The sequence below is a fragment of the Myodes glareolus genome, chromosome 22, assembly GCF_982192425.1.
Source record: "Myodes glareolus chromosome 22, mMyoGla1.1, whole genome shotgun sequence".
In the NCBI taxonomy this organism is placed as follows: Eukaryota; Metazoa; Chordata; class Mammalia; order Rodentia; family Cricetidae; genus Myodes; species Myodes glareolus.
This window is the reverse complement of record NC_142047.1, coordinates 9,460,044-9,484,633: the sequence shown is the minus strand read 5'-3', so window position 1 is coordinate 9,484,633 and position 24,590 is coordinate 9,460,044.

Genomic DNA, 24,590 nt, shown 5'->3' with positions numbered 1-24,590 from the left:
CTGTGTGCGTCAAGTTTTCCCGCCTCCGTCTAGGTTCTTTACTTTCTTTCACTCACTTTCCAGCGCTATTTTGATTTGTGCTGACCTGACATTTCTAGAGTGTCATTCTAGAATGTCACATCCTTTTAGTAGGCTTGTTTGTTTTTCTTTTTGTTCCCAATGGCTCTTCAAAGGCAAACAAACAAAACCCTCTGTTATTTGGATGTTGTTCTCCCTATGGAGCGAAGCCTTGCTGGGAGGATTTGTGATCAAAGCCCTCTGAGTCCTTCCAGGCTCGCCCAAAGGCCTACTCCCTGCTTGAAGACCCTGAGATGGATTTTTTGAAATATCATGGTAAAGTGTAAGTGATTTTGTCTTTTTTTTTCTCTTTTGGTGCAAATACCCAAAATACTATTAATTACCATCTTAGCAAACAGAGAGAACGCTATTCCCCCAGAAACAGAGACCACACCATGATTTCACTTGAAGGGATATAGACGATGGCGTGCAGTGTGGTTTGTAACATCAAAGCTGAAAGCAAGTGAAATACCCATCTGTGGCTTCCATGTAAAGATGCCGCTGTCTGGCTGTGTGGGATCCATCGTCAGACCTTAGTGAGAAAATAAAGACAAGAAAACAATAGTTTTTACCTGCTTTGGTCCAGCAGCTACACATGTCACACCAAGTACAACTGGCAGTGGCTGTCACGGCTTCAGCTAAACTAGAAAAGGGTAGAAACAGATAGAGGGTAGATACAGCAAGTGAACTCTGCATCTCCTGCAGAAACAATTTGCTGCAGAGTCAGCGTTTTGTTACATCTGAGGAAGAAAAGATAAAGCTACAGTACACTGAATCAAACAGGACCTTACGCATGCACATGCGTGCACACAGTTAATGTATTGTTCTCATTTCTTGTCTGCCACTGTGATCAAAAGCAAATTACCAAAGAAAATGATTTATTTCAGTTCATAATTCCAGATCACAGCCCATCACTGAGAAAAGCCAAGGTAGGACCCTCAAGGCTTGCCAGTCCATGGAACTCACAGTCACAGAAGTTTAGCAGAGACCATGGAGGATACCCCAGGATAATGCTCCTCTAAGTTTCTTATGTAGTTCAGAATCATTTGCCTATGAAGAGGTATTGCTCACAGTGGGCTGGGCCTTCCTGCTTCAATTAACAATGAAACAATCCCCTACAGACAATTCCTCAACCAAGGCTTTCCTATCAGATGGCTCTAGGCCATGTCATGTGGACAGTTAACCTAACTGGACTATACATGAATAGTACCTATATTTACATACAATTTGACTTAACAAATAAAACCTTTTTTTGTTTCTAATTAGCTTCTTCCCAAACACCAAAATATAGATGAAAGAAGAGAAAAAATATGAATGAAATTCATGGCCAAATAATTTGTCTTTTAATTTATTTATTTTCTCTCAATATCCTATAATATGTGTATTTACATGTGTGTGCCTGTGTGTATGTATGTGTACATGTGTGTAGTTTAGTACATGGTAAGCTGGGAATGATTTTATATAAAGTAGTTCATGGATGTGTCTGAAGAAAGCAAGGAGGAGGTACACTTTCATATGAAAAGGGTCATGTACCAGGCTCTACATTTGTTACATGTAAGTGCTCTTCTATTTTCCACAGTCAGGCTTATTGTCAAACAGATGTGGAAACTGAGGTGCATTGATGAGACCATGCAGAACCTCAGGGTCACATAGTGGAAATGATTCAGCACATGATGCGCTTTCAGTCTCCCCAGCCTAAGCAGTGTACAGATGCAGAGGTGGGGGGTGACCTTCCCAACCTAAGCAGTACACAGATCCAAAGGTAAAGGTTGACTTACCCAACCAGTGCACAGATGCAGAGGTGGAAGGTTACCTACCAACCTAAGCAGTGCACAGATCCAGAGGTGAAGGTTGACCTTATCAACCAAAGCAGAACACAGATCCAGAGGTGCAAACTGACCTTCCCAGCCTGAGCAGTGCACAGATCCAGAGGTGGAGGCTGACCTACATAATCGAAGCAGTACACAGATGCAGAGGTGCAAACTGACCTATCCAGCCAGTGCACAGATGCAGAGGTGGAGGCTGATCTGCCCACAAATGGCACCTGAGAAACTCGCAGTCTATATGGAAAAACAGTCAGAAGAGCAGTATGTCAAAGCATTTTAAAAATAAAGACTTAAATAACTTTCCCTTCTTCCTGTTGCCTCAGAATTGGCACTGTATCATAAGTCAGCAGGCAGGGTCATAGAGTTCTAAAGAGGCACTGTCTGGAGTCTGCATCCTATGGACTCCACATCCAAAGAGACCTTGACCACCCACGCATTTCTTTCCCTCCATGAATTTTGAAGCCAACCAGAAAGATGTTAAGTTTAAGCCCAAACTACACAGAAACCAAAGTGGGTAATGACAGAGATCCAAAAGGCGGGCCGCTGTAGCCTAGTCTGACCAGTGGGTGACTGACAGCTATGAGACAGACACAAAGCTCAGAAGGGGAGACTCACTTGTAGATCTTTTAAATGATTGTGAGTGATATCAAATGTAGAGTATTATTTCATATGTGGTGCTTATCTGAAATTCTCATTTTGGTGTCTATACCCAAAAGTGTGCAAGACTGGACCCTCCCAGCTGAACAGCCCACAGCTGCTGTGGAGACTGTTGAGGAGATATGAGAGGGTCTGACCCAAACACCTTAAAATCTCCTTATCTGGCCCTCATGTGACTGTTCACTCCTGGGCAAAGGACTCAGAAGCAGTCTGTGGCTGCAGCTTACAGAAAGGTCTAAACTGATTTTGCTGAGGGATTCCTTATTTGTGGACTATCTCTGTTTTCAGAAATTGGAAATTGGCAATTTTCTTCCCGACCATCAACCCTGATAGTGGGAATGTTCATGGATAGAAGGAAGGATCGAAGGAGGTTTCAGTTTGCCTGTGTGACAGTCCAGTAAAAGGAAGGATGAGAACTAAACATCCTCCATCATTCCTTTCTGAAGCAGACAAGGATGGGGCAGACAAGTCTGAGACAAGAACATCACCCATTACTAAAAGTTCCCGCAATCGCTACACTGTTTTTAGGGGGTGGGGTAATAATAAATAAGCAAAGCAAAAGATACACAGTCAGTTAAGAATCTTTGTGTTAATGTTACATATACTAAGGATAAGCAGTGTAAAGTTATAATTCCCAAAGCCTTGGGGAATCAATAAACATGACATCATTTCACTTGGAATGTTAAAGCAGGTCAGGAGTGGTTGCTGGCTGGCACAGTCTCCTACTGTGAACGAACAGTGACCTCCAGTGGCTGACAAGAGGAAAAATCATAATTTAATGCCTTTTCCTAAATTTTGAATGTTATTTGTACTTGTTTTGCTAGAGTGGTGTTGTGTTCTTGGTACAGTTCTGTGTACAGGCAGGTCCCGGAAGGAGCGTAACTGTGGTAAATCAGAACTTGCACCTGATCCTTTCTCAGTGCCCTGAGCCCCAGGCATCTCACAGTGTCGCTTACGAATGAAGATGGGATCAATGTAGGAAAGGGCACAAAACAGCAGACACACGGCTGGGAGGAGAGTGGTGCTTGCTGAACCTGAAACATGAAGTTAAGTCCACGAGAACAGCAAAAACAACATGTCCCAGCTCTGGTGACGTCACAGAGGTAAACCCTGTGGGCTACCACTGTTTCCCGGTTCCTCATTATTGTGGCTGCCAGCCACCAAATCACCCATAATTCCCCTTTTTTTCTCAGCAGCTGAATTCGGCTGGAATGAGAAGCTCAAATGCTGAGATTTGGACTTCTCCCGAGAGAGCAGCAGTTTAAATGGCCCACCCAGGAATTCTTTTTATTGCTACTTCAAGGAGTTCTATCTATTTGTTTATTTATTTTGAAGTTAAAATATAAAGAGTTAATTTCCTTCTTCCCTTTCCTCCTCCAACCCTCCCCATGACCTCCTTGGCTCTCTCTCAATTTCATGGCCTCTATTTCTTTAATTGTTGTGCGCCCACGCGCACGCACACACACACACACACACACACACACACACACACTTCTATGTATTCCTAAATATATAAATACAATTTGCTAAGTCCATATAATGTTACTTGCACATAAATAATTTCAGGGTTGACCACTTTGGATGGAAAGCCAATCAGGGGGCTCTTCCCTGGGAACTTGAATCCCACGCTCAGTACTCCTTACAGTGGTGATGCACTTTTTCAATGTGCTGTTAATTTTGTATGCAGCAAAGCTCCCCTGTCGTCTCCAACCACAAGAGGACACCGTGTTGACATGCTGGAAGGAGACAGCGAGAAAAATAGAAAGCACTTCAGTTTTTTTTTTATATTTGAGAATTTCAAACATAAGTACAGTGAAATAGTATGTCTGCCTCCGCACCCCACAACATACCCAGTGCTACCCATATGCACATGGGCACGGGTATGGGGCCATCTATTGGAGAATAGGAATCCTGCCAGAGGCCACATCCTCCATAAAGGATGATCCTCCTGTCCCCAGTAAATATCCACCGCCCTAGTTGCTCAGTGAGGAGTGGGATGGGCTAGCGATCACCACGCCATCCACGCTATGACTCTGGCTGGCTGGACCGATCAGTCTTGTGCTGGTAACAGCTGCTGGGGGTTCATGACTGTGAGAGCCACGTCCTGTCCAGAGGGCAACATTCCACAGCCTTCCTCCCGACCTCTGGCTCTTACGTTCTTTTCACCTCCTCTCCCGCTATGCTCCCTGAGCCTTGTGGTGGTGTGTGTGTGGCGGAGCACGTAATACAGGTGTCCCATCTAGAGCTGAGCCCTCAGCCTCTTAGTCTCAGTTACGCATCTCTCCATTGACCTGTTTCTCTAACCAGGGTTGAGAGAAGCCCAGGTCTCTCGGCACCAGGGGCTGAGCGGGCACAGGCCAAGCACCAGATTATTGACAGTGCCATCGTGCTCTGTCAACCCCAGGACTGCCCATTTGAGTTTCTTGCTGTCAGAGTGATTGTGCCATTGCTTTTGAATCCAGTCTCCCCCAGCATCCTGCCATGTGCTGCTCTCTCTTCAACACAAGGTGTCACCACTGTCTGAGACCTCCATGCTTGGGGAGGCCTGGGCTTTTGGTCCCTGTCTTTCTTTTAATTGTCTACAGAGCAAATTAAATATAATGCAGACTGTACTAGAATAGCAAGAGCTTGGATAATAGACAAATTTTCATAAAAGGGAAATCTTTGGTTAAATGTCTGAGTTTGGTGATATGATTGGTTTTAGTGACAGGTCCGCGCTATCAGCCAGGTCCACCTGCCCTGAGGCTTACTGGCTGAATGAAGTGAGATGCTGCACTTGAAGCTGAAGCTGCTGCTGAATGCTTGTTGCCCTATTTCCACGTCTCTGCTGCTGCCCCTGCCGCCACCTTCCTGAAAACTCACTTTGTCAGGACACGCCTTCTCCACGTTAAAGTCTGCTGTTGATTTATGTCCCCTTTGTGCGCAAATCTATGGTCTGAATTTTAAGCACAGCTGCTTAATTTTCAGCCGCGGCATACGGGGGCCTGTTCTGTCTCTAAATACGTAGCAGGATAGCTGAGGTTTTGTTCTTCCATGTCTTTGTGTGGACAAGTCCCAAGGCTCTTCTCGGTACCATTAGCCTGAATGCAATCATTAGTCAGTAAACAGTGAGACCGGCTCATCTTAACCTCTGTACGAACGCCCCACGGGACGCTGCACAGGCAAAGCACAGAACAGAACGACCTCTCTTTTTATGGCAGAGGCCTTGGGAGTTCCTCTTCGGCTTTATAAAAGCCACATCCTCTGACCGGGCTAGGAGTGGTCAGCCACTTACGTGGAAATAACGTAAGCTGGAATCTGGCCAAAGACCTGATAACACTATCGGCTGGACACAGTGCCTCTCTGCTTTATGTCAACCATTAAGCAGAAAAGTCCCTGTCACATATTCCATCCACACTGTGGAAATGACTCACTTGGCGGCACAGACTCACGAGATGGGGATGAGGGCCAGAGCTCTTCTAAGTACTTTTTGCAGGCGTGAATTCATTTCAGATTCACAGCACAAAACATGGTGGGCACAATAACGCCCTGTCACGCAGAAGAAAATGAGGCACAGTGAGGCTAAATCTGCCCAGCCCGGGTGTGAGGTTTGACTCTGGCCTCCTGACCACAGTCTGCTCTCCCCACTCCCCTTGAGTCCACATTCCCTGCTAATTGCCACTGTGTTAATTATCCATGTAGGGTCATCTATTGCATTCAAAATAGAAGATAAAAGGCAAATTACATGTTATCTCTATGCTATCTCGTAAACAGAGAAACAGAGGGTGAAGAGCCTGTGTTCCTCTGGAACATTCGAAAGTCATCTGCCCCCTCGCTGACCTCTTTCTAGTTAGGTGGTGAGCACTTACATGAAGGTTTTTATTATTGTTTTGCTTTTAGCCTACAAGGGCCATGTCAAGTACAACAGGCTAGTCCACTTTAAACAACAGGACTTGACCTTCTCACAAGTCCATAGTCAAGATGTCAGCTGTTGTGATCCAGCTGCCCTCACTCCCCCTGACCCACAGCAGAACTTCCCTGTGGTCTGTAATTGACAAGGATGTTTGTGTTTTTTCTGGCCGGTGGGTCTCCACAGAAGGAGTAGAGGTTGCTGGGAAAAATAAAGGTTGCTGGTGTTCCACCTGAAAAGAAGCCTCTGTGTCTCAATTCCGGCTCCCCACCCCCAGTCTTGGCTGTCCAGGCTGCGCTGGCTGCAGCAGTCAGCCAGGCTCACTTCTCCTGAGGCCTCTTCTCTGAGTTCCTGGACCACAGTCACTCAGTGTCTTTACGTGACTGCGTTCAAGTTTTGTTTCTTTATGAAGATGTTGTTATACTTGAGACCCACCCCGATGCCCTCATTTTAATGTAAATCCCCCCTTTAATGAAGCTTTCTCCAAATATAGTGACATTGAAGTTGGTGGGTAGAAGGGTTACAGCTCAGCCCATAACACTGCGTCAATATCCACTCCCACAACATCTCCTCAAAGTGCTCAGACTTCTGTAATGACCACATGCTGCCCTCCCAACACACACAGGTGCACCGGGGAGACTACAGGCTTTTCCCAGCCTGAGACAGAGAGAGGACCTAACTACGGACACAGGAAACAGAGCACACAGCTGAGAGGCTGTGTTTCCTGGGTAGACAGCCTCTCCACTCCTCAGAAACACCGTCTATAACTGTTTTCATAGGCTAATGTAATAGTTGTCTCATTCAAAACGCTACATAGATTTGAAACATAAAGGGAAGTTTCTGTACCAAACTTAGGACGCGCTTCCCCAGATTTTCCCAGAAGTGGAAAGTACATGTCAGATAGCTTCTGGGTCAGGGAAGAGCAAGTCCTGAAAATGGTCAGGAAATCGTAGTGGTCTGGAGAAGACCTCGTCCATCCTTCCCGGTGAGTCCATTATCCTCTGTGGTGAGGGTGAGGACGGTGATCCTGCAGAAAGTGACACCTATTTTCACGCAAATAAATAATAAAAATCAAGCAATAAAACATGTAACAAAGTGAATGGTATCTTATTGACTGTTATGTGTCAAAATAATCGAGTAATCCAGGATTGCTTTTTCAGGATAGTAGAATCTTTTCTCTCAACACTATGTAACTATATTCAACTAAAATTTTAATGTTTTTGAAAAATAGGGCTCATGCTTTTATATATATACACAAATCTACCCCAGAGCAATAAGTGGGAGTCTTTAAACGAGTGTCACTGTGGCATTGCCCCACCCACTGGAGAGCCCTGGGTTACAGCATAGTTCCACAATACCATTAATAAGCCCAAACTCGCTTGCATTGCTAGTGATTCACAGTGGACTTGCCAAGTGCCTGGAGAAGGAGTAGGCCACGAAAAGGCATTGTTAAAGCCGGACGGACGGCACAGGTGCCAACGTTCTTTGCAGTTCTCAGAGTCCACAGGTTTCCTGTCTCTGGAAGGAGGGCAGCGGAGGAGGAAAGCAGACCTGGGACCCAAAGCCACCTTTCCAAAGCCACCTCTCTATTTTATCAATTAGAATCTGGAGCTGACATAGTAAAGACTTTTTCTCTCTGTACTTTGTTTTTGTCACGATGATACATTTGCGTTCCTTGGAGAACTTCAAATTTTTGTGAACAGCAAAGGTTGAAAAGATTAGGAATGTTACTTCCTTGCTCATGAAATCAAAGAGCAAAAGAATCCCTTGTCAGTGAGGAGTGACTGAATAAAAATACTTATTCCATGATGTCAGAAAGCATTTTGGACTCCAAGGTTAAGCCAGCATGGACTCTGGAGACCAGGCTGGCCCCAAACTACAGAGATCTGCCTGCCTCTGCCTCCTAAATGCTGGCATTAAAGGTGTGCACCACCACCACAACCAAACTTACCTTTAATTTTAATATTATTACAATTTCTAATCCCTCCTGATTTGTAATAACATCTAAAATGGTATATTTCAAAGAATGACCTTGATAATTATACAGACCAAGGTTTTAAAATATCTGAGTCTCTACAAGAGGGCAACTCAGTCAAAGACTCCTTAGCGAGGGTCGTCAGAACCCAGGGAGGCACCCAGGAGCGAGTGCTGTGCCTTGGCATGAGACACACAGATGGAGCCCAGCAGCTTGTCCCCTCAGTTGCCACGTTAGAATGCAGCCATTCCCGGCCATCCTCAGGGAGCTTACTCTGGGGAAGGAGACAGTGAAGCAAATGACAGGAAGGAAAGTGGGTGGATGAGGGAGAGGCGGATAGTTCCACCAGCCCCTCATTTTCTGACGCGGTTTAGCCTAAACTTGTGTGACTCTGGTGGAGGAAGCAGACACTGCGCCTAGATGTCCTCCTCATTCCCTGGAGGAGAGACATGGAAGGTGCTGCCATCTGGGAGACAAAGCGATTTGTCCAGGAGCAACTACTGAGAAAAGAAAACTTTCTGAAGTCTCCCCACCAGGAAAGCAAACCCTGAGCTACGCCCTGGTGACAGCTGATCTGTCCATCGACTGAAACCCCCTTCACTTGTGCTCAGTCCATAAGGGACATGGCCGTTCCTTATCTTATTTTGTTCCTTGAAAATTTTCAACTTTTTTGGTTTCGTTTTAATATTTATTTTTTCAAATTTATTTATTTATCTATTTAAACATAATTTTTAATTGATTCTTTGGGAATTTCACATCAAGCATCCCAATCCCTCTCGTTTCCCAGTCCCTTCATATCCGCCCTTCACCCTTGCAGTGTCCTCCCTGCCTCCACAAAAGAAAACTAAAAAAAAAAAAATTAAAAGTAAGATAAAAATAAAATAAAAAACAGATAAGAGTATTAGTTAACAAACAAACAGCAACAGCAACGAAACAAACAAAAAAGCCCACTTCAGTCCTTCATCTTTGCTGACTCTCTACCTCTTCATTGTCTTGGTGGCACTGAGAGCTGCTGTGTGACCCTTTTGTCCCAACAGCTTTTCTTGCAAATGTTCACTGTGTGATGTGCTGTTGGTCAAAGCATCTGGTACAGCATCAACACGAGACCGTCACTGAAACTTCTCTTAGATACACTGCTGAGGACCAGGACCTGTCCCTTCGTGTGCTCCAGCAGGTCACACATGAGGTCGATGTTGGGGACCACCAACTCAAATGTCCTGGATGTGTCTGTGGGTGGCAGCTGACCAGCCATGGGGACAGCTTCACTCAGAGGAGGGGCAGGGCCAGCTCTCCCACACTCATGGTGAGGGGTGGGGCCAGCTTTCCCAAGTGCATGTGCGTTGGGGGAGGGGAAGCTCTCCTATGAGGGGCAGGTGCATTGAGGGGAGAGACCAGACAGCATGGCCCTCGTACATCAGCATATGGTTCAGTACATGGTTCTCATGGTCCCCTGTGCTAACAGAGGCAACAGACATCACCACAGACCCCAGCTGCCGTAGGATCACAGTCCCAGACATGGCCATCGGCAGCAGCTTGGGCCCAGCTGTCATCCAGTTGGCAGCCCAGACCCTGGGCCTCCTCATGGCCTTTAATGATAACAGGAACCACAGACCTTAATATAGATCATGACTGCAGTAGGGTCACAGACCCAGACATGGCCCCGACCACAGTTCAGGCCCAGACATCAACACGGCCCTGGGTGACACTGCAGGCTATCCTAATCTGTATGGCTTTGTGGCAGCATGCCCCTCGGACACCAACATGTCTTCAGGTGTCAGGCCATACCCTGGGAATCTGTACTGCCTTTGATGGTAACTGGTGGTACACACACTGATGCAGACCCTGGCTGAGGTAAAACCATCGACCCTAATATGGCTGTAGGCAGCATCCCAGGCCCAGATTTCACCATGGCCCTGGGTGGCAGGACGGGACACTCAGATGGGCATCACTGGGGATGCAGGGTGGTCCTCAGACACCAGCATGGCCCCAGGTGGAGGTCCAGAGCCTGGGCATCCTTGGCCTTCAGTGGTAATAGGAGCCTTAGACATCATCACAGATCACAGCGGCAGCCGGGCCACAGACCAGGCCAGGGCAGCAGCCCAGGACCAGATGTCACCATGGCCCTGAGTGGCAAGCAGGCCTCCCACATCAGCCCATTCTTCACTGCCTTCATGTCTTCAGATCTGCCCCTCCACGGGACAGGAACCACTCTGCCTCTCTCTCCCGTACCCCACAATATATTTGCACCATAATGGTTTCTTTTCCCCATCTAGGGCAAAAGGCCTGAGTGGGCATGTGTGTGTCCATCTCATCCTGCCTGGTCCTAACGATCTCAATTTTCAATATAAATATGTATATGTAGATGCATAAGCACACATATATATGTAAATATACCACAAAGATGCTGAAATGGTACTTAAAGCTGGGCATGGGCTTATCCCCGTAATCCAGCACTTAGAAGGAGGAAGGAGGAGAATAAGAATGTCAGGGCTCTCCTGGGTTACATGAGACCCTGTCTCAAAAACAAACAAACAATAGTCTTAAGACTCTATTTAAAGTGTCAAAACTTGGGGCTGGAGATACGGCTTAGGGGTTAAGAGCACTTGCTGCTCTTGTGGAGAACATGATGCAGTTCTTAGCACCCACATTGCAGCTCACAGTCATCTGCTGCTCCCGTTCTAGAAGACATAACACCACTTCCCAGCCTCCTCGGGTATCATGGTGAACATCCATACATGCAGGAAAACACTCGTGCACATAAAGTAAAAAGGCATAAATCGTTTTTAGAGGTCAAAAATGCTAGACATGGTGGTCCACTTAATCCTAGCACTTGGGAAGCAGAGGCAGGTGGATCTCTGTGAGTTAGAGGCCAGCCTCATCTATATCCCAAGTTCCAGGCTAGCTGGGTCTGCACAGTAAGATTCCGCTTCAAAAACAAACCTCAAGGATGTATTAAGGATAATTTTATTAGCAATTTAAATAGGTTGCCTACACAGAATGTTTAATTGCAATGTGCTCCAGAAGCAGGAGTGTTCGTGAGACGGATTTGGAGGGAAGAATGTATCGAAAGATGACACACTGCTGGTTCAAGGCCATTGCTTAGTTACCGACCTGCAGACGAGGCACTGGTCCTGTGGTCCTCATACTTCTGAGTAGACAAATTCCTAGAACAGCACTGTGGAGTCTCTTTCCTTCCTTCCTCTAAAGGACGGCATTGGGCAAGAAATTCATCGTAGTAAACAAGCCCTCTGCTCCCCTCTCTGGACTCTGCCTTGTTCTGCACCGAGCATCCCCCTTAGCCATGCTCTGTGCTCAGTGAGGCACAGTCTGCCCTTGAAACACTCAGCGGCTGTTTTAAGAGGTCAGGCTAAGTCAGAGAATAAATCTTAGCAAACTCACATCTCCAACATCTAGCTACTTTAGTCAAAATGGCTGTTTTTCCACTCAAATCTCTTCTTTGCCCCGTGTGCATAAAGAAGACTACTTTTCCCAGCTTACCTTCCATTAGGTTGGCAATGTGACCCGGCTCTAGGCCAAAGGAATGCGAGCTGCATTTATGCATGTGACCTCTAAAATACCAAATCCCTGCTGTCACCTTCTGGCCTGTGCCTTCCCTAGTTTTCAGCAGCAGCAGGCTCTAAACTCCGGGGGATGAGAGAGCCACTTCGTGAAAGGGTCCTTAAATGACAGCTTCAGGGCCGTCCGCTAAATGGAAGCATCGTTGCTTAAATTTATACCAGCAATGCGTGCGTGCTTGCGTGTGTGTGTGTGTGTGTGTGTGCGTGCGTGCGTGCGTGCGTGTGTGTGAAAAATTAAAGAGGCTGTGAATTTAAAACAGCAAGGGAGCGCATAGGAGGGCTTGGAGAATGGAGAGTGGAGAAGAGAAATGGTGTAGTTATATTTAAATTTCAAAAAAATATTAAAGACAATATGAAATAAACTTTTGCTAAGTCACCGAATATTTAGATGGAAGAAGAATCAAGGCCGAAGATTTGAAAGCACTGTGAGCAGAGCTTCTAATCCCCTGGAGAAGAGATGCGGAACGCGCTGCCATCTGCGAGCTAGAGCGATGTGTCCAGGGGCAGTTCTGAGAAAATTCAAAGCGCATTCTCCAGTCTCCCTAATGCGTCTAGTACATCACACAAAGTGCTCATACCAGGAACGCGGTTCATGTCCTAGGCCCTGAATGGCAGATCGTCCACCGTCTGCAGCTACATCGCTCAGTCACAGTCTGTGAGGAGCCTGTCGTTCTCTATCTTGTGTTATTACATCAGTAATTTCAAAACTATATATACTTATGTAGTACATATGTAAACATAGTATATGTGGGTGTATCACACACAGATAAATATGTATCACATATAGGTAAATATATCACACATATGTAGTGATGGCAATGTTCTTGAATTGTATTTAGTGCAATTATTACAACAAGTGAAGTCACATTCTCCACAGAGACTGAGACCTGGAAGACTAATACTCTCTGTCTGAATGCTGCCTGTTTCTCAGGTTTCTCTAATGTTGATAACGGACAGAAGGTGGTACTGACTGAATCCTTAATGCCAAAGCCAATTGCATGATTATTTTGTATTTCAGTGGGATTAGGGTGAGATTTATGTTCTATCAGAATGATCTAACGCTTACAATGGGCACATTGTTCAAGAAAAATACCGTTGACTGCTCATGGTTAGGAACATGCACTGCTCATGCAAAGGACCCGAGCTCATGTCCTAGTACCCGTGTCCAACCACCTGTAACTTCGGCTCTGGGTTCTAATGCTTCTGACCTCCAAGGACAACTGTATTTGTGTGTGTGTGTGTGTGTGTGTGTGTGTGCGTGTGTGTGTGTGTGTGTTGGTGCTTTCTTGTAATCTTAGTGCTGGAGAAGCAGAAACAGGCAGCTCCTTAGGGCTAGCTTACTTCATGAGCCTTAATGAGAGGCCCTGTCTCACAGAACAAGGAGGAACCTTCTGAGAAACAACAAGGAAGGCTGACCTCTCACTTCCATGTGCATGTGCATACACATACACCAGCACATACATGTACAAGTACAGAAATACCATACGGCTACCTTATCAAAAATATTGGCTTCTACAAAATTATATTCTCCCTAAGTTTTTATGTGATCCACATTGCTAAATGTGGGAGATGGTATGTTCTGAAATATTCCTAGAGAGTAACCCAGTGTCATATATAGGATATGGCCTGACCTGGACTTTGAGGAGAGTTCGGGGATTTGTATCATGCTCATACACTGACTCTCTCTCTAAAAGAATGCAATTGAAGTCCTTTGAACAATATATGGAATGCTTGCCATTGTTAGGCATTGTGTAATTCCTGTGTAAATATTCCTCTTCAGAGGTAGGATAAAATTCAGACTTCAATTTATGTAAGGAACTCCTCTACAGACATGTTTCATCTCTCTCGGGAACACAGAACCAAATACTCCATTGCTTGTATTTACAATGGAATAAGAATTGTTTTAATGGTCCAGTCAAGAAGATCAACCTTTTCCCTAGGTCCTTGAACATGTATGTGTAGTTAATTCACACAACATAGTAGATCACAACTATTAGGGAGTCTGTTAAAGATTTTACTAGTGCAGTTCAACCCTGTCTTAGTCAGTGTTCTATTGCTGTGGATAGATGCCATGACTATGGCAACTCTTACAAAGGAAAGCTATTGATTGGAGCTGGCTTCCAGTTTCAGAGCTTTAGCCCATTATCCACATGGGGGAGGGGGAACATGGTAGGATGCAGGCAGACCTGGTAGCTGAGCGTTCTACATCTGGATCCACCAGCCGCAGGAAGAGAGAGAGCCACTGGGCCTGGCTTGGGCTCTTGAAAACTCAAAGCCCATTCCCCAGTGACACATATCCTACAGTGAGGCCACACCAACTCCAACAAGGCCAAAGCCATTCCAACAAGGCCACACCCACTCCACAAAGGCCACGCCTACTCCAACATAGCCAATCCCTCTTTACTATCAAACAGCACCGCTCCTTCTTAGTCTACTGGGGCCATTTTCATTCAAACCACCACACCTGCTTGGGAAGAAATGGTAAAAGTGGCCAATGGGAAGCGAATAGTGTCTCGGAGAGCAGCAGGAGTAAGCTCAGTCACTGAGCACATCGGGTACAAACGGAGGCAATTGCACTTGAGACATCTCCGAACATACGGATACTCTGAGATGCAATCTGACTCCTGGAAACCTCCCCACGATAGAAAACTTGGGAACCTGAACCCCAGCGAAATGTGAGCACTGGGTGTTCCATAAGATAAACATCCACGCTGGCCTGACTTACTGGAAACTTCTAGTCGCTTAGGTGAACAGTTGAACTGTGCACTTGGTACTATGGCTGCCTTGGTGTTTCTGTCTATATAGCCAAAACTGTAGGGTAAAGGAAAAAATGCTTTGTCATAACTGATTCTTAGGGTTTCTCACTTTAGTGTAAATTGTTCCAAGTAAAGCAAGAGTTGGCATAGGTGAAACCATTATCTGGACCACAAAGCCGTTCTATTATAAACGGTCAAGTAGCCTGGTCCTGTGAATCCCCCTCACTCTTTGTCCTTCACTTCCTCTTCCTCTCACATCTGCCAGTTGGATATGATTTATTTTAGACACAAAGCTTGCTGAGTTTTTTATTTTCAAAATGTCTTATTTTGGTAATAGCCTTATATTTCTCTATTCTATGCTTCATGTCTAAGGAAAAATTTTTAATTTGCTTATGATTCTAGTTTTAATCATATTAAATTTAATTGGAACTATTTCTAACTCATTTTTAATAGACCAGTGGGTACTTTCTTTTCTCATATTAATGATATATTTCAGCTAAATAATGTTTACATTTTCACTTTCCAGCAAAATTTATATAACATCTGATTTTGGTGACGTTACGGGGTTATTTGGCTAATTAGGAGAACTGGCTACTTTAGGTGTTACAGTCATTATCCATTTCTATTTTCATGTGCACACATATACATGCATGCATGTATGTATGTATGTATGAATGAATGTATATGTGTTTATATGTGCATGGGTATGGGGAAAGGTGTGTGCTCAAACACTGTGGATGCCAAAGGTTGGTGTTGTGAGTCATTTGAGGTTCCTCTTCCATCTTATTCACTGGAACAGGGTCTTCCAATAAAACTCAGAACTTGCAGATAAGGCTATTCTCATTAGCCAGCTTGATCTAGGGATCCTGTCTCAGCCTTCTGAGGCTTGAATTAAAGGTAACCTACCATATCCACTAAACATCTATATGAATTCTGGACCTCCAAATTCTGGTCCTCATACTTGCAAGGTAAGTCCTTTAACCACTAACCATCTCCCAAGCACTTTACATTAAGGTAGGACTCCATTGGTGAAGACACTACTCACTTTAGACAAAGCAGTTGAAGGAATCAATCTGGAGCTGACCTGGAGCCTCTTCCCTGAGAATTGACCCTAATAATATCTTAAGGTGCTGTACAAATTGCCAAAGGAGAAAAGCAATCAACAGCCTTACATAGCTCTAAAGCCTATAGAACACAATAATGACCATTATCACCAATAGTGCAATAGTGGTACTTTCATCCTGGGGATAAGGAACAGCTGCCTAATTGGACTTACATCCCATTCAATAGGAAGGAATTCATGCATGGATCTATAAATCTAACCAACTACCTATGTTTGAAAAGGTCATAAAACCTAGAAGAGAACCTACCAATGCCATTTTTCTTAATATAGCTTCTAATTATATTCTAAATACTTATCCTTACACCAACAGAGAAGTGTGGCTTTCATCCCTAATCAATGGAGCTGCTTCTTCTTCGTCTTCGTCTTCGTCTTCGTCTTCGTCTTCATCTTCTTCTTCTTCCTCTTCCTCTTCCTCTTCTTCCTCCTCCTCCTCTTCCTCTTCTTCCTCTTCTTCATTTTATTTGTTTTGGTTTTTTTGTTTTGTTTTATGAGACAGTGTTTATGAGATAGTGTTTCACTGTAGCTTTGGAGCCTGTCCTGGAACTAGCTCTTGTAGTCCAGATTGGCCTTGAACTCACAGAGATCCACCTGCCTCTGCTTCCCAAGTTCTGAAATTAAAGGCTTCCAGCTGGAGCTTCTTTTTTCAACAGGAGGGGGCTATTACAGAGACATACAACTCATCAAAATGAAGAGAATAAGTGATCATAAATATCCAGCATCTATTGGTACATCCATAACACAACTCCTACACCAAAGACTCAGGGAATATTGCAGATGAGGAGATAGAATGAGTGTAAGGGCAGAGGACCAGGATGCTTGCTATGAGATAGCGTCTTTTAGATATGAAGAATGTCACACCCATACAGTCTCGATAAGTTTGGTTGCCTAAACCGTACCTTCAATATGACAATAGCAGTTGATATGCCAACATATGTGTAGGGAATTTTATAAGCCTCACCCCAGATGAAGAACTCCAGGCAATTAGTGGCTGCTGAGAAGGGAGAATCAGTTTTCTATAGGGATGAAACTCGATGGGTTATCCAACACAAAGCCAAGTAGTCAGCCATGAAGACATATACATTCAAGACACGCTCATCTTGACCATATATTAGAAGTCTTGAGTTGGTTTTAGGATTATCACTTGGGGGCATGGTAACACACTCATTTAATCCCAGCACTTAGGAAGCAGAGGCAAGTGGATCTCTTTGAGCTCAAGGCCAGACTAGTCTACATAGAAAGTTCCAAGCTAACCAAGTCCACATAGTGAGACCTTGTCTGTCATGTCAGGTCCCCAGGCCAGCTGAATCCAAGGCTCTGAATGTATTATACAAGAACACAAGCCCTGTCAAGGAATCTAAAAAGTAGCTAGAGACAGGAATATTTATTCTAAACTAAGGCTTATGGCTTACCTAACTGAAGTCCTCTACTTCCTACAACCTTCATCCCCAATAGATTTGATGCTAAGGTTAGAACTGACTAAAAAGGAGAAATATTATAAATCCACAATCTACCCAGCTATACACTCTAAGTCAGTCACATATGTAGGCAGAAGTTTCTGTCCCACCAGCAACTCCCAAATAAACACACAGAGACTTAACATTACTTATAAAGGCTTGGGAGATAGCTCAGGTTTATTACTAACTAGCTCTTAAAACTTAAGCCATGTCTATTAATCTAGGTGCTGCTTCGAGGTTCTTGGCTTTTACCTCTATCCCATTTTGTGTGTCCAACCCATTCTCCATCTCCCTGGTGGCCCGCTGACTTGGCCCTTTCTCATCCCATCATTCTCAGTTTGGTTTTCCTGAGTAACTTTATCCTGTTCAGCTATTGACCAGTCAGTTTGTTTATTAAGCGGATTACAGTGACATATATTCGTGCAGTTTATGGAAGGGCTATTTCACAGCACACATACCTGTATTTGGTTTTATATTTTTAAATTTCCTCACAATCACTTCTATGTTCAGAAGAAGAGAAAACTTAAACACATGCATATATACACATAACTACATGTTCCTATTTCTTTATTTTGAAACCCTTTGGTGTGAGCCCTTGTCAACTGTTGGCTTTGACAACAGAGGCGTAGTTCCCATCTGGTATCACTTTATCCTTTTTGGTCTTCATTTAATGCTGAGAAGTAGACGTGATACTGACCGCAGGCACAGCATGAAGCTAAGCAGCAGCAGCTAATGTTGATTGACAGGCCACTGTCCTCTGTACTTTAGATAAGCGAGTGTTAGTTTATTTTGTGGGTGTTTTATCTCCATGTTAGGTGCTCCACAGAAATGCCTTTCTTGTTTCTTTCTTTACTGTTTTTGAAAAACTAGAGACCAAATCTAGGGCCTCATGCATGTAAACAAGCACTCTATCATTGAAAAATCTGTAGATATATATTTATTTATTCCATACATATTTATTTGCTTGTTATCTTGAAATAGGTCTCTATCTGTTGCCCAGGTAGATTTTAAACTCACTCTGCAGTTCAGCTGCATCTTGGCCTAAATCCTATTATCCTCCTAAATCAGACTACAGAGTAACTGGGGTTATTGGCCTGTGCCATCAGGCCCAGTTTCTGTGGGATTATCTTTAAACATTCTCCCTTGAACTTTATTTAAAAAATACTAATTTTCTTTCTGGTTCTGTGACAAACACCACAATCAAGGCAACTCAATGAAGAAAGGGTTCATTTCATCTTACAGTTTGCAGCCCATCATGATGGAAAGTCAGCACGTGAACTCAAGGCAGGAACCAGGAGGTAGGAAATGAAGCAGAGGCCAGAGATCTTACTAACTTGCACCCCCATTGCCTTACCCAGTCTACTTCCTTACGCAGCCTGTATCACCTGCCCAAGGATAGCATCATGCAAAGTATGCTGGGCCCTCCCACATCAATCACCAGTCAGGAAAATGCCCCATAGGCTTGCAAACAGGGCAATCTGATGAAGGCGGTTTCTCAGCTGAGGTTCTCTCTTCACAGATGAGTCAAAGTTGTGTCAAACTATCCATGCATATGTGATTGTACTTTTTGTAAAAGCAAAGTTAGAGAAATATATTATTATTTTAAGATAATAGTCCAATGAATATTGTAAAGATATTTATGACTTTGTATTTTAATCCATTACAAGAAATTTTTTTTACTCCATTATACCCCAATCCATTATAAGAAAGACCAGATATATAGTAAAAGGGCAGATAGTCGCCATTTTTTTCGTGAAACAATAACTGTTAATCCATTGCATGTCACTTTAAGGCCAATTTAGGAAATTCTGAACAAATTTGGTCCTCAAGAAAAATAAATAGCAAATAAATAAATGTGATGACCACATTTTTTTTCTATTCTTTTTGACTGATTTAATTTTCTCTTTGTGTTTTTCATTGGCCTATTTTCTATTGTAAAAGGTCCCCAAATCTAAGTAGGCCCCCAGGCCGTAGCACAACCGACTCTGTGACGGAAGTGCCATTCAGGTTGTAAAACTCAGTGTGCAGACAGCACCACCTGCCAAAACTAAAACAAATCCCTCATCCATCAAGGTCCATAGTTCTGGAAAGTCTCTAAATTGACTAACCTTGTTTTTGGCTTCTGTAGCTCTGCTTCTGGCTAACTATTGTTACTGACTGAAGTATATAAACGCAGAGTGTGGTTTGGTGCTTAAAAAACTCACCCTGAGAAAAGCTTGGGGCAACTCTGGAAGACTTCCTATTGGCTTAAACTCATGACCAAGCAATGTCTCTGGTGAATACCCCACAACACTGCGTGTCCCTTTTTGAATGCCCATACTAATTGTGGTTCTGGCATAGCTCAGCCACAATATGAAGTCACTATCTTAAATGACCAAAGCTGTATTTCAGTCTAGACCTAGAAACCAGACTTTGTTATTGATATACAATTTATATACTAATGCCTTTAGGGGACTCGTGCTTTTAGCAAGCAGAAAACAAGTCATAAATAGACTCATCAAGTGTGGACTCATCAAGGGACTTAAATTTTATTTTATTTTAAAATTAAGACTTTTATTTTAATTGCTGTGTGAATACTCATGGAAGAAAAAGCCCATAGTCCAGTCAGAAAACTCCTGCAGACACACCTGGGATTTATTATGGAGGCTGAGTAACCAACTGCTTGATTAGATATTTGGAAGTGGAGCAGAAGCCCTAGAGGATAAAAGAAGAAATTAAAAGACCCCCAGCTTGAGAAATGAACGGCAGTGGCGTCTGTCACTTACTGCATGATGGAGACGGCTTTGAGGATAAGTTATATATTCTTTATAGGGACAACGTGACAGGAGGTATAAAGTGGGAAGCTATACCTCCTCGAGAATCACAGTGGGAGATCCTGAAGATCAAGTCCATCCCTCATGGCAGTGTGCCATCTTTGATAAGACAAATACTAATAACCGATAAGGGGAAGCTGTCTGCCTCTTACCACCCCTATGTTCTCCTTGGCGGTACTAACTGGAGGGCCTTCCAGCCTTGCTGGATCCACCATCCTCACAGCGTTCTTCTGTCCTTGCACACCCCATCCAAGAGGAAAGAGTCTCCAGAGCTCTGCTCCTGTATCAGTGGGCTGCATGGATGCTTTCCTCCACCACCAATTTCAAGTACCTTCTGCAGATCCTTTCTGGATGGCTAAGTGAGTCAAGCCTGAATCAGAACAATGATGGGTGGAAGGAAACCTCCATCCTCCTGGCAGTACCTCCTGTCATCCAGACACCAGCAACAGGAAGGAAATGGAGATGCAGCTGCTGTGCCCCAGTGGAGAGAATGGATGTTGGCTTGGGAAGAGATAGAATCGCCATCAGTTCCTGAGACTGCAATTGCCTTATGCTTCAAGGAAACTGACCTTACAGTGGAGATGTGGTGGGGGACTTGTATAGCATGTGTGTGACTGTGGGTTCAGTTCCCAAGATTACAGGCAGACACACACAAACTGAACAAAGAAGAGACTGTTCTTGGCAGGGATTATGCATGGTAGTGTCTAGGCTGCTCTTTGAAAGCTTCTGAAGGCTTCTGGGGAGGAATAAACAAATGTTATTTTCTTTCCCTGGGTGGTCTTATCATGCTGTGATCAAATCGGGCACTGGCAATATATTAAGGCTGTTGACACGAGACCAGCTGAGGGCAATTACGGCTCAGTGATGTTTAGGAATTAGTACTGATGACAAAGCGTGCCAAAAGGAGTGGTTGGTCTAGCTGCAGTCTTGACCGAAATAGCAAGCCAGGCATCGCGCCGGGACTGAAACTGTGACTCCCTGGTGTTCGGTAAAAGGGCATCTCTCTTGATCGTGCGCCATGCCTCTTATCAGGCTGTGTGATGAGAATTCACTGTAAAGAGAAAAGTATTCCAAGAAATGTCTTTCTAAACAGCCAGACAGAAAGGGCAGGGAGAGGGCCTGGATCATTTTTCCTCCAGCAATTCTGACAAAGAGTTTGAAGCTATTTCAACAGCTATTCTAATGGCTGTCATGCTCATTGGTCAGTGTGTCAAACTCTTGCCCTTCCCCATCCCAGCTTTCTGGTGTATGAGGACAGGCTGATCCTAAAAAGAACACTGAAGATACCTCCAGTTTTTAAACATACCCAATGAAAACTAGCGACTTAAAACTTGAAAAATAATAATAAAAGCACAATCACATGAACTTTTTTTCAAGAAAAAGGATTTATTATAGTAAAGATGCTTCTGTTGGTTTTGGCTCAAGTCTCAAATGAATTGCCCTAAGTGAACTTTTCATACCTCAACTCTCAAAACATGTCTGTAACATGAAGTCACTTGGAAAGTTGCTGGTTGTGATAAGAGCCAAGAAGTCCAAATGAAATGTCAACAGTTTGTCAAGGACGGGAGCAGGAAGAAGTCATTTGATAAGTCAGCGCAGTGAAAAACGAAAGGCATCTCTTTCAGCAGGGCTGATCTCCTGTTCCGAAATGTGAAAGGTCAGTAAAAGAACAAAGGAGGAAGACATCATAGCATCAGCCTCATGCTCCAGAAGAACTTTTCCAGAGCCTTCCATTTGTGTATCATGTGCTTGCATCCAAAGACAAAGGAGCTACTGGACACTGGGCATTCTTTCACTCTTGTTTGCAGAATACGTGGTCTCAGAGTAGCGAAGCAGCCCACCCTCAGTGGCAAGAAACCAGGACCAGAAAAGAGAAAATGAGGTACAAGTGTCAGCCTGGGAGCTGGAACAGAGAATTTGCCAGTGACAAACTAAGTGACGGTGCTAATCAGAGTCAAATTAAAAAATCAAGTGAGGAAGAGACATCAAAGAGTCTATAGGCAATTGCACCATCCTTAAAACCATAGTCGGGAGGCAGATTTCTGCAGGGAAAGCCCCACTCTGGGACACACTGACTGTGTGACCTCAGGGCAGCTACTCCACTTCTCAATTCATGTTACCTCTTGTGTGTCATGTGAGTGATTAAACCTCCATCAGAAAAGTTTACTTAGCTCCACAGCTATGTGCACGCTTAGATCAAGAGCTCCTGCCTACCTGTGGATCCTCAGAAACCTCTGCTTGGGTTATTATGTATCTTTCAACACTCACCGCTGCCTACTGTAGGCCTGGCAGTTGCTTGGACCCTAAGCACCAGTCGGAAACTCAGCCTTGCTGGGTACTATGAGTCAGTTCCTCTGTGAGATTATCTTCACTAAATGTATAAAATGGAATCAATCTGATTTGGACTCACCTGATTTTTTTTCTATTTATACATAGAATTACTTTCACTGTCTTATTCTGATACACATATTTTAGATCTGACAAACCAACATTCACCATTCACTTGCATTATCACATCTGATGGTAAGTTCTTGATGGGCAGGATCATATCTAATTTCTCGAAACAGCCAGAAGAGCATAGCACCTAACAGAGAGGAGGTGACCATGCCCAAAGAATCCAACTTAGGCTGGTCTGACTTTCAGAGGGTTTACTTTATGGTTATGAAAGGTATTATGTTGTTATTGTAGCTGGTATTTTGAATCATGGTCTTTCCCAGGCTAGGAGTGCCAGTATGACCTCCTGAAGCAAGATCACAGTGAGCTGCAGCTTAGGGTCAGCCATGAAGTCGTGAGGGTGAAGGTCCCACATATATATATAGTGGACTGTGTAATTAAACTGCAGCATTCAATCAGGCTAGGTGTAGCAAATGACTTTTGGTCTTAACAGTATTTTTCTTTTATGGCAGGTTTACAGGGTAGCAACCCCATTGTAAACAGGTCATCAGTACACAGAAATGAATAGATTAACATTCTGTAGCTCTTCCCACCACCGCTCACGTTTCTTTCCTTGCCCCTTCTTAATGTCTCCCTTATACTTCCAACGCACACTGTCTTTTAGAATTTCACAAATCTTAGCGGAAAATGTATCCCTCCAGTTTTAACAAGAAATTTGTGGTTCAGCACAATTAAAACTGCCTTCAGGACACCTGAGATTCTAATCATTATTTGTCAAATGCCAAAACTCCAGCTCCCCCTGAAGCGCTGAATCGCCCCTTCATGTAAACATGGGGGACTGAGCAAAGGAGACTGTCTCTAGAGCAGGACACAACAAATCTAAATAGCACAAAGTACTCATTCATAGGAAGCTGGTTTTAAAAATAGTCATGGCAGCCTTAATGCTTAAGGTACCCCAACAATGCTTTGTGCTATTTGATGGATTCCCCCACCCCAAGAAAATCTTATTGAACATGTTTTGAAAGATTTCTTTCATTTTCAGGCAGGGGTCTAGTTATCTCAGAGTTTATTACAATGTAATGATACATGCTAATAAATGATCATCAGTTATGTTAAGTTAGAATGGTTAATCAATATAAAATAAAAAGGAAGAAAACAAACACATATATTGAAACTTCTATACATAAAACTTCTATTAAACTATTAAGGTATGTATGCAAAACTCTAGGAAACTGTCTTTCTTTCTTTCTTTCTTTCTTTCTTTCTTTCTTTCTTTCTTTCTTTCTTTTTCGGTTTTTCGAGACAAGGTCTCTCTGTAGCTTTGTAGTCTGTCCTGGAACTAGCTCTTGTAGACTAGGCTGGCCTCAGACTCACAGAGATTCGCCTGCTTCTGCCTCCTGAGTGCTGGGATTAAAGGCGTGTGCCACCTCTGCCTGGCCTGGAAACTGTATTTCTAATTCTATAGCTCACTTTGTAAAATGTTTAAGGTCGGAGTCTCTGAGCATGTCGGGCACGCTGACGGAGACATAAAAGGTAGAGAGTGTCTATAGAAAGTCCATTCAGCTGAGGCTCAGAGAACTGAGGTGTTGTCAGTCCTTGCTACAGCTGCTCTGGGCTTTTAACTCAGACCCAAATACTCTGCAAGTTTTAAGGCCAAATCGGCTCCCCACACCAAGAAGTCACCTGGCCAGTTCTGTGACTGCCAGAGCATCCTCAGACAGGCTGGGGCTCATCAGTGTCACTGTTTAAAGAACTGCTTTAAGGAATCCACTTTACTTTCGTGCTTGGTGAGATCGACCTTTAAACATGCAACGTGGTCATTTTATTAGTGTGATAATAATGAAAATTCTCTATATGCTCTGACCTGACTTTCTCTATTCTGACACCTAACACTAGGACAAATTGCATCAAATTGCCATCTTGATACCTCTAGGCACCTTAAACGAAATGTCTCTAAACCTGTCGGTTTTTAACCCTAAAGCACTTCTTGCAATCTTGCCTATTTTAGAAAATGACAACTCCAGTTGCCTCCTGACTTCTTTTTTTTCCTCGCATAGAATGCATCAGA